Source organism: Zeugodacus cucurbitae, unplaced genomic scaffold (genome assembly GCF_028554725.1).
Source record: "Zeugodacus cucurbitae isolate PBARC_wt_2022May unplaced genomic scaffold, idZeuCucr1.2 ctg00000026.1, whole genome shotgun sequence".
Classification (NCBI taxonomy): Eukaryota; Metazoa; Arthropoda; class Insecta; order Diptera; family Tephritidae; genus Zeugodacus; species Zeugodacus cucurbitae.
This window is the reverse complement of record NW_026530837.1, coordinates 187,501-195,000: the sequence shown is the minus strand read 5'-3', so window position 1 is coordinate 195,000 and position 7,500 is coordinate 187,501. Positions and strand designations below refer to the sequence as shown.

Genomic DNA, 7,500 nt, shown 5'->3' with positions numbered 1-7,500 from the left:
CGAGCCGATGACAGTATGCCTTTCAAGAGCATTGTCACCGTCTTGTCAATCGATACGTCAACCCCCACACCTATACCCCAATTGTGAACAATTCCTAACAGTCGTTCACCCTTTCGTTCTAACTCCAATCGTGAACGACCGTCAACTAGGAGCAGAAGGTCGTCTGCATATGCACAACAACCACAAAGCGTTTCAAGTTGGCCAAGCAGAGAGTCCATCATTAGGTTCCAAATATATGGACCACAGATGGATCCCTGTGGGCAGCCCCGTTCTACCCTAATGTCCGCGCTACCATTCATTCCTACGATAGAGGCTTTTCTGTCCGAAAAGTAGCTCTGCCAGAGACTAATTTCCGGACAGCCAAGTTCCTCCAGTCGTTGAATCACGCGATCCCAGATTAGGTAATCGAATGCCCCCTTGAAATCGACAAATATGCCAAGGACATATTTGTTGGCATTCTCCCGGACAGCACGCTGAACATACATCCAGGCGTCCTCTACACTACGTCCCTTCCTAAAGCCATACTGCCTATCCGACCTCAAATCCCGCGTTAGCTCCTGAAGCCGTTCCACCATAACCCTCTCCAGTACTTTACCCAGCACTGGAAGAAGACTGATGCCCCGATAAGATCGTGGATCACTCCTAATCTTATCAGGTGACTTCAGGAGAGGAACAACCCTAGCACTTTTCCACTCACGTGGAAAATATCCCTCACAAATGCACTTATCGTAAATGACCTCCAAGTATTCCGGAATGAACTTCCACAAGCTTTTACACAACTCTCCGTTCAAACCATCAAGACCTGGGGACCGTTTAGACCTAACCAGGCTAAAGGCATATCCCAACTCCCCATCATCAAGTGGAGGAACCGGTACCTCTTGTGCGAGAGGTGCCAGCTCCTCAGCCCTAGGAAAGAATGCTCCTAACAGAACCCCTGCACACTCACTCCATGTTGATAACACAGTGTCATCAACACGAAGAGAAGTGATGTCCTCCCTCCTACGACCCCTACAAATCCTTAAGACCTGACCCCAGGGGTCATCCCTATGCTCATTAACGAACCCCCTCCACTCCTCTTCTTTGATTTTAATTAGCATGGCCTTATACTCATGCATCGCACAACTAAAATCGTTCCTAATCTGGGCCAACCTATCCGAATTTGACCGCCGAGCGCGTTGAAACTTCCGTCTCAATCGCCGGACAGCCCTCCTCTTCAGGGTTAATTCCTGCGTCCACCACTTTATTTTCCTAACCCTAAAATCCTTATATTTCTTCAACAACCTATCGTTCACTCCCCAGACCAATTCGTACAACCGAGCAATTTGCTCGTCCACCCCCAGATTTTCAAACTCACTAAGCGGTATGTCCAATACCGCTTCCCTAACACACTGTCCATATTGGTTCAAGTCGATACCAGAGGTACGCCATCGCCGCAATGGACTTGCATGCGTCGAGGGAGGGGAATTAGGAGTAACCATAATTTTAATCAAATTATGATCGCTCAATCCCCACCCTCCCATAATCTCCCACCTAAAACTGAACGCCCTATTTGCTGCCTCATTGATCAAGGACACGTCAATGTCGCTCCCCCCTCTAGGACCATGAAATGTGTACCACACGCTTGGCTCATTTAGGATGTGGAGGCTGTTAGCGACCATCCATTCGCTTAATGCCCGACCCCGAATGTGGCTCCGATATCTGTGCGCCCATCGAGAAAACTTGCTAAACCACATCGAGGACGTGGCATTCGCATCCATCCCTAGGATAAATGGGCTACCACTCGCAAGGAGTAGTAGGTTATCCATGTATCGCAGATAAGGCTCTATAGGTTCCCTAAACTTACAATACATGCTAGCAACAATCAGTCTACCGAACACCCCCTCTACAGAAACACATACACCCTCTTGTGACGAATCCAAAACTATGCAGTCATAGCTTGGGTCAGTCACAACTATTGCAGCATTACACCTAAGGTCCGTGTAGACCCTGAAACCCCCAGGAAGACCACTTACCATTCCAAAATTGGTGGCGTATGGCTCCTGGAGTAAGGCGATGCTGCACCCAGCCTCTATCATGCAACTCCCTAACTCGCACATAACTGCATAAGAATTCTGGCAATTTAATTGAAAAATCTCACCCATTAATGTCTGGCGAGAGCACGTCCGACAACCCCACAGTAAATCGGACAGGCAGCCGACATCATGAGATGTCCAGCTGGCCTTCCTTTAAATGCACAGTTGCGACAATGGGGGGCATTGACGCAACTGGCAGCCTTGTGGCCCTCCTGACCACACCTCCGACAGACGTCGGTCTTGGCCCTGCATTCTGCCACTCGGTGATCAAAACCCATGCACCGGAAGCAGCCGGTCACGGGACTATCCGCGCGGACACGGAAGGAGAACCACTTGACGTAGCACCTACCCGCATCCAGGAGGGTGGACATTAGTTTGTCCGTACCCTCTAGGACAACATTTGTCCTGCCATCAGTCGCCACCTTCCAGGGGCGACTGACCATCCTCACGTCCGTCTTTTTGGACTCCGGGCTGAACTCCCGAAGGTTCAGCCGAAACAGCTCCTCCATGAATTCTTCATGGGATATTTCCGTGTATACTCCCTGTACCACGACCCTGGGCCCCAACTTTTTATTGACGCTAACGTCCAACCCTACCTCACCGAATTTGGCGTTGCTCGCCACTTTCTCCCTCTCAGCAACAGAGGGAGTGCGTATCACTACGCCACCCCCCTTTATTGTCTTCACGTCATGGACGCGAACACCCAGTGAAGGACCCACCTCCTTAACAACCTTATTTATGACTTCCTTTGAGGAAGTCACAGGAGCCTTGCTCCTCACCACAACCGACCAGGTTTCTACTGGTTTCCTCACCGTCGGCGCAATTGCCTCCAGCACGGGTGCTGGAGGGGCAGGCGCCGAGGGAGCAGCAGCAGCCGCCCCTGCTGTGCTCCGAGGGACGGAAGATGTCCCAATACCACCCTTCAAACCCTCAATTTGCCCACGAAGATGAGCATTTTCCGTCAGGACACTCATAAGAATCTCCTCATATTTAGAGGCGATCCCTACGAGTTCCTTCATCGTTGTGACTTCGAGGCTTTTCGCCCCGAACACAACCTCGTTCAACTGGGCTGTTACGGCTTTCATCGCCGTAACATGGCCCTCACCCCCAATAGCACCCCCTTTACCCCCCTTGTTGCCCCCTACCTTGCTGTTTGGGCAACCTTGCCTGCTTCCACTGGCTCCGTCCTTCGCCGCAACCTTCAGTCCTACGGCTGCTTTTGTTGCAACCGTATCCAGCTTCTGGAGTACTCCATCCGTCCCGCTCTCGCCCGAGTTCGCCTGTGGTGGCGAACCTAATCGCGCCTTCCTCTTGGGTGGGGGCCGCGAGGGTTGCCCCACTCCGTCCTCATCGGTCGATGACTCCACCTGGACCATTGAAGGCCCAGAGTCTTCGCTCTCCGCTGGGGCTTTTGCCCCTCTCCTCCGTGGTGGAGGCATTTCTCCTACACTCGCGCACAACAAAAACACAGATCTTTCACTACCTGCAATGTACACAATATTTGTTATGGCAGATGCCGCTAACTATGCGCACTGCTGGGAAATCCCACACTTCGTTCACTAATACACACTCCGTTAATGGCCTAAGCCGCTATCCTTTCACACTTTTGGGAATACACACGATGTGTATAATCCCTCACGTACCTGCTCACTGTGTCTATTTTCACAACAGGCTACCGACAGACCGGAAAAACCGAAAAATTTTATCACTTTCAGAAACACTGAAAAATACTTAAAAATCGCTTTTAAAAACTCGCAATGATGCGCAAACACGTCCGTTCACTTCGAGGTTCTACAAACAACTGAGTAGATAGGGACAGTAGGAATCTCGTTAATCCATTCATGCGCGTCACTAATTAGATGACGAGGCATTTGGCTACCTTAAGAGAGTCATAGTTACTCCCGCCGTTTACCCGCGCTTACTTGAATTTCTTCACTTTGACATTCAGAGCACTGGGCAGAAATCACATTGTGTCAACACCCGTTAGGGCCATCACAATGCTTTGTTTTAATTAGACAGTCGGATTCCCCAAGTCCGTGCCAGTTCTGAATTGATTGTTAATTGATAATCGTTATAATTAAATAAGAATATATATCTTGCGATATAATTCTTATAAAATTTTAGCAAGAAAGTTCCACAATTGGCTACGTAACTACTATCCGGGGAACAAGAACCGAAATTCTCTATTTACCCAGAACGAGTACATAAACCATGGTATTGCTTCCCAATCAAGCCCGACTATCTCAATCTTCAGAGCCAATCCTTATCCCGAAGTTACGGATCTAATTTGCCGACTTCCCTTACCTACATTATTCTATCGACTAGAGACTCTTCACCTTGGAGACCAGCTGCGGATATTGGTACGGCCTGTTGAGAAGTTTGCGTAACCCCACCATAAATTTTCAAGGTCCGAGGAGAAAATATCGACACAACAGTAAATGTCATGCTCTTCTAGTCCATCTACCATATCTCTCTTCGAAAGACTTCCATGGTAGTACGACTATAAAACAGAAAAGAAAACTCTTCCGATACCTCTCGACGGCTTCTTTATGGTCGTTCCTGTTGCCAGGATGAGCACAAGGCCCATTTTTAATAACAAACGGATACTCAACAGGTTACGGAATTGGAACCGTATTCCCTTTCGTTCAAAATTATTCAAGTGTTTAATTACTATGAAGAAAACATAATAATTATATATTCTCAACAATTCATTAAAACTTGAAAATTTTCGGCTTTCGCCTTGAACTTAGGACCGACTAACTCGTGATCAACCACTGTTCACACGAAACCCTTCTCCACTTCAGTCCTCCAAGGTCTCATTCGATTATTTGCTACTACCACCAAGATCTGTACCAATGGCGGCTCCATGCAGGCTTACGCCAAACACTTCTAAGCACACCATTGTACCCTCCTACTCACTAAAGTTTCAAAATTTATAATCCAACCGAAATTGTATTATAAATCATGTACTTTAGCGGTAATGTATAGGTATACAACTTAAGCGCCATCCATTTTAAGGGCTAGTTGCTTCGGCAGGTGAGTTGTTACACACTCCTTAGCGGATTACGACTTCCATGTCCACCGTCCTGCTGTTTTAAGCAACCAACGCCTTTCATGGTATCTGCATGAGTTGTTAATTTGGGCACCGTAACATTACGTTTGGTTCATCCCACAGCGCCAGTTCTGCTTACCAAAAGTGGCCCACTGGGCACATTATATCATAACCTCAACCTTCATATCAAGAAAGGTGAGGTTCTTACCCATTTAAAGTTTGAGAATAGGTTAAGGTCGTTTCGACCCTAAGGCCTCTAATCATTCGCTTTACCAGATAAGATTATTTTACATAATATTTAAATGCACCAGCTATCCTGAGGGAAACTTCGGAGGGAACCAGCTACTAGATGGTTCGATTGGTCTTTCGCCCCTATACTCAATTCTGACAATCGATTTGCACGTCAGAACTGTTTCGGTCTTCCATCAGGGTTTCCCCTGACTTCAACCTGATCAAGTATAGTTCACCATCTTTCGGGTCACAGCATATATGCTCAAGGTACGCTCCAGTTAGAGGTATAAATAATAATAAATTATCATTATACATAACTATATGGAACGCCCCGGGATTGAATTAATAGTAAAATATTTCACTAAAAATTAATCCCATTATATAAAAGTTAAGTTAATTTCGCCATTAGGTTTAATATAACCCAATGACTTGCACATATGTTAGACTCCTTGGTCCGTGTTTCAAGACGGGTCCCGAAGGTATCCTGAATCTTTCGCATTGTTAATCATATAAATGCATACAATTAATATTAAAATCAATGATAATAATATTATTGTAAAATTCAAAAGAATTTAAGCATTATATATGTAAAATCTATCAACACTTTATCAAATCATCAGTATTTATTCTATGTTAATAAGCTAAAAGCAAATTAATTTGAATAAACTTAACACCAATGATCTTTTGATAAATATTTTATTATGTTAATAGATTACAATGTCCTTATATGAAAAAAATGCACACTATTACTATAATATTATAAATATCACAGTTATAATGATGAATTTTTCATAATGGATATTCAGGTTCATCGGGCTTAACCTCTAAGCAGTTTCACGTACTATTTAACTCTCTATTCAGAGTTCTTTTCAACTTTCCCTCACGGTACTTGTTTACTATCGGTCTCATGGTTATATTTAGTTTTAGATGGAGTTTACCACCCACTTAGTGCTGCACTATCAAGCAACACGACTCTTTGGAAATATCTTTCTAGTAATCATTAACGTTATACGGGCCTGGCACCCTCTATGGGTAAATGGCCTCATTTAAGAAGGACTTAAATCGTTAATTTCTCATACTAGATATTAAGATATTCCATACACTGCATCTCACATTTGCCATATAGACAAAGTGACTTAGTGCTGAACTATTTTCTTTTCGCTCGCCGCTACTAAGAAAATCCTTGTTAGTTTCTTTTCCTCCCCTCATTAATATGCTTAAATTCAGGGGGTAGTCCCATATGAGTTGAGGTTGTATAAAAATATTTATATTTATTTTATATTTTAGCTTTTTGCTATTTTAAAGAAACATACATAATTATTTCTTAACACCAATATAATTTTCTTAATAATAAATATTCAATCTTTTCATCCCGTACTACTTACTTCATTATAACAACAATATTATTTTCTTGGTTTTTTACATTTAAGGCAATCCTAGAATAAAATAATATTTTATGCTAGACGTTCCTCTAAATGTATATATTATTTGAAATAATAATATTGAAATTTTATTGTTTTTGGGAATACTAAGATTCTTATTTATTATAAAATTTCGTTCAAATATGAGGTGTTCAAGAATATATTTTCTATATTTCTTTTTATGCTATTAATATTATGGATTGAAAAATACAATCCAGTAATATACCATGTGCTTAAATTCTTTTAATTGACTAAAAGAATAAGCAACTAATTTAGCATAGTCTTACAACCCTCAACCATATGTAGTCCAAGCAGCACTTTAAAATTAATTAAAGTACATAACAGCATGGACTGCAATATGCGTTCAAAATGTCGATGTTCATGTGTCCTGCAGTTCACACGATGACGCACAGTTAGCTGCGTTCTTCATCGACCCATGAGCCGAGTGATCCACCGCTTAGAGTGATAATTTTTTGTTTATTTTAATTTAACGTCAAGAGTTTTTAATTTATTGAAAGAATAACATTTCGTTTTCGTATATAATATATAAATTATTTTAAAACATCTTTCAATAAATTGTAATTTTCAACCCAAACATTTACAAGTTGCGCATGTCTTAGTCCAACAAAAACAGTAATTCCTTTTTTATTACATTTTATTTAATTTCTATATATTTTTAAGGAATTACACGTTAATGAGAACAAATTAACTTATCATTTATATT

The 7,500-nt window shown here is 42.9% G+C and overlaps 1 non-coding gene and 1 pseudogene across 1 annotated transcript; both read right to left on the bottom strand.

Moving 5' to 3' along the window:
• LOC128923712 (large subunit ribosomal RNA) overlaps nucleotides 1-6,609 on the bottom strand; it is a 9,314-nt pseudogene extending 2,705 nt beyond the window's left edge.
• Nucleotides 6,610-7,062: 453 nt separating this feature from the next.
• On the bottom strand, nucleotides 7,063-7,241 carry LOC128923723 (5.8S ribosomal RNA). The gene has a single exon (XR_008472454.1). It is a non-coding gene; the product is annotated as a 5.8S ribosomal RNA (ribosomal RNA).
• Between the last annotated feature and the right edge of the window lie 259 nt (nucleotides 7,242-7,500).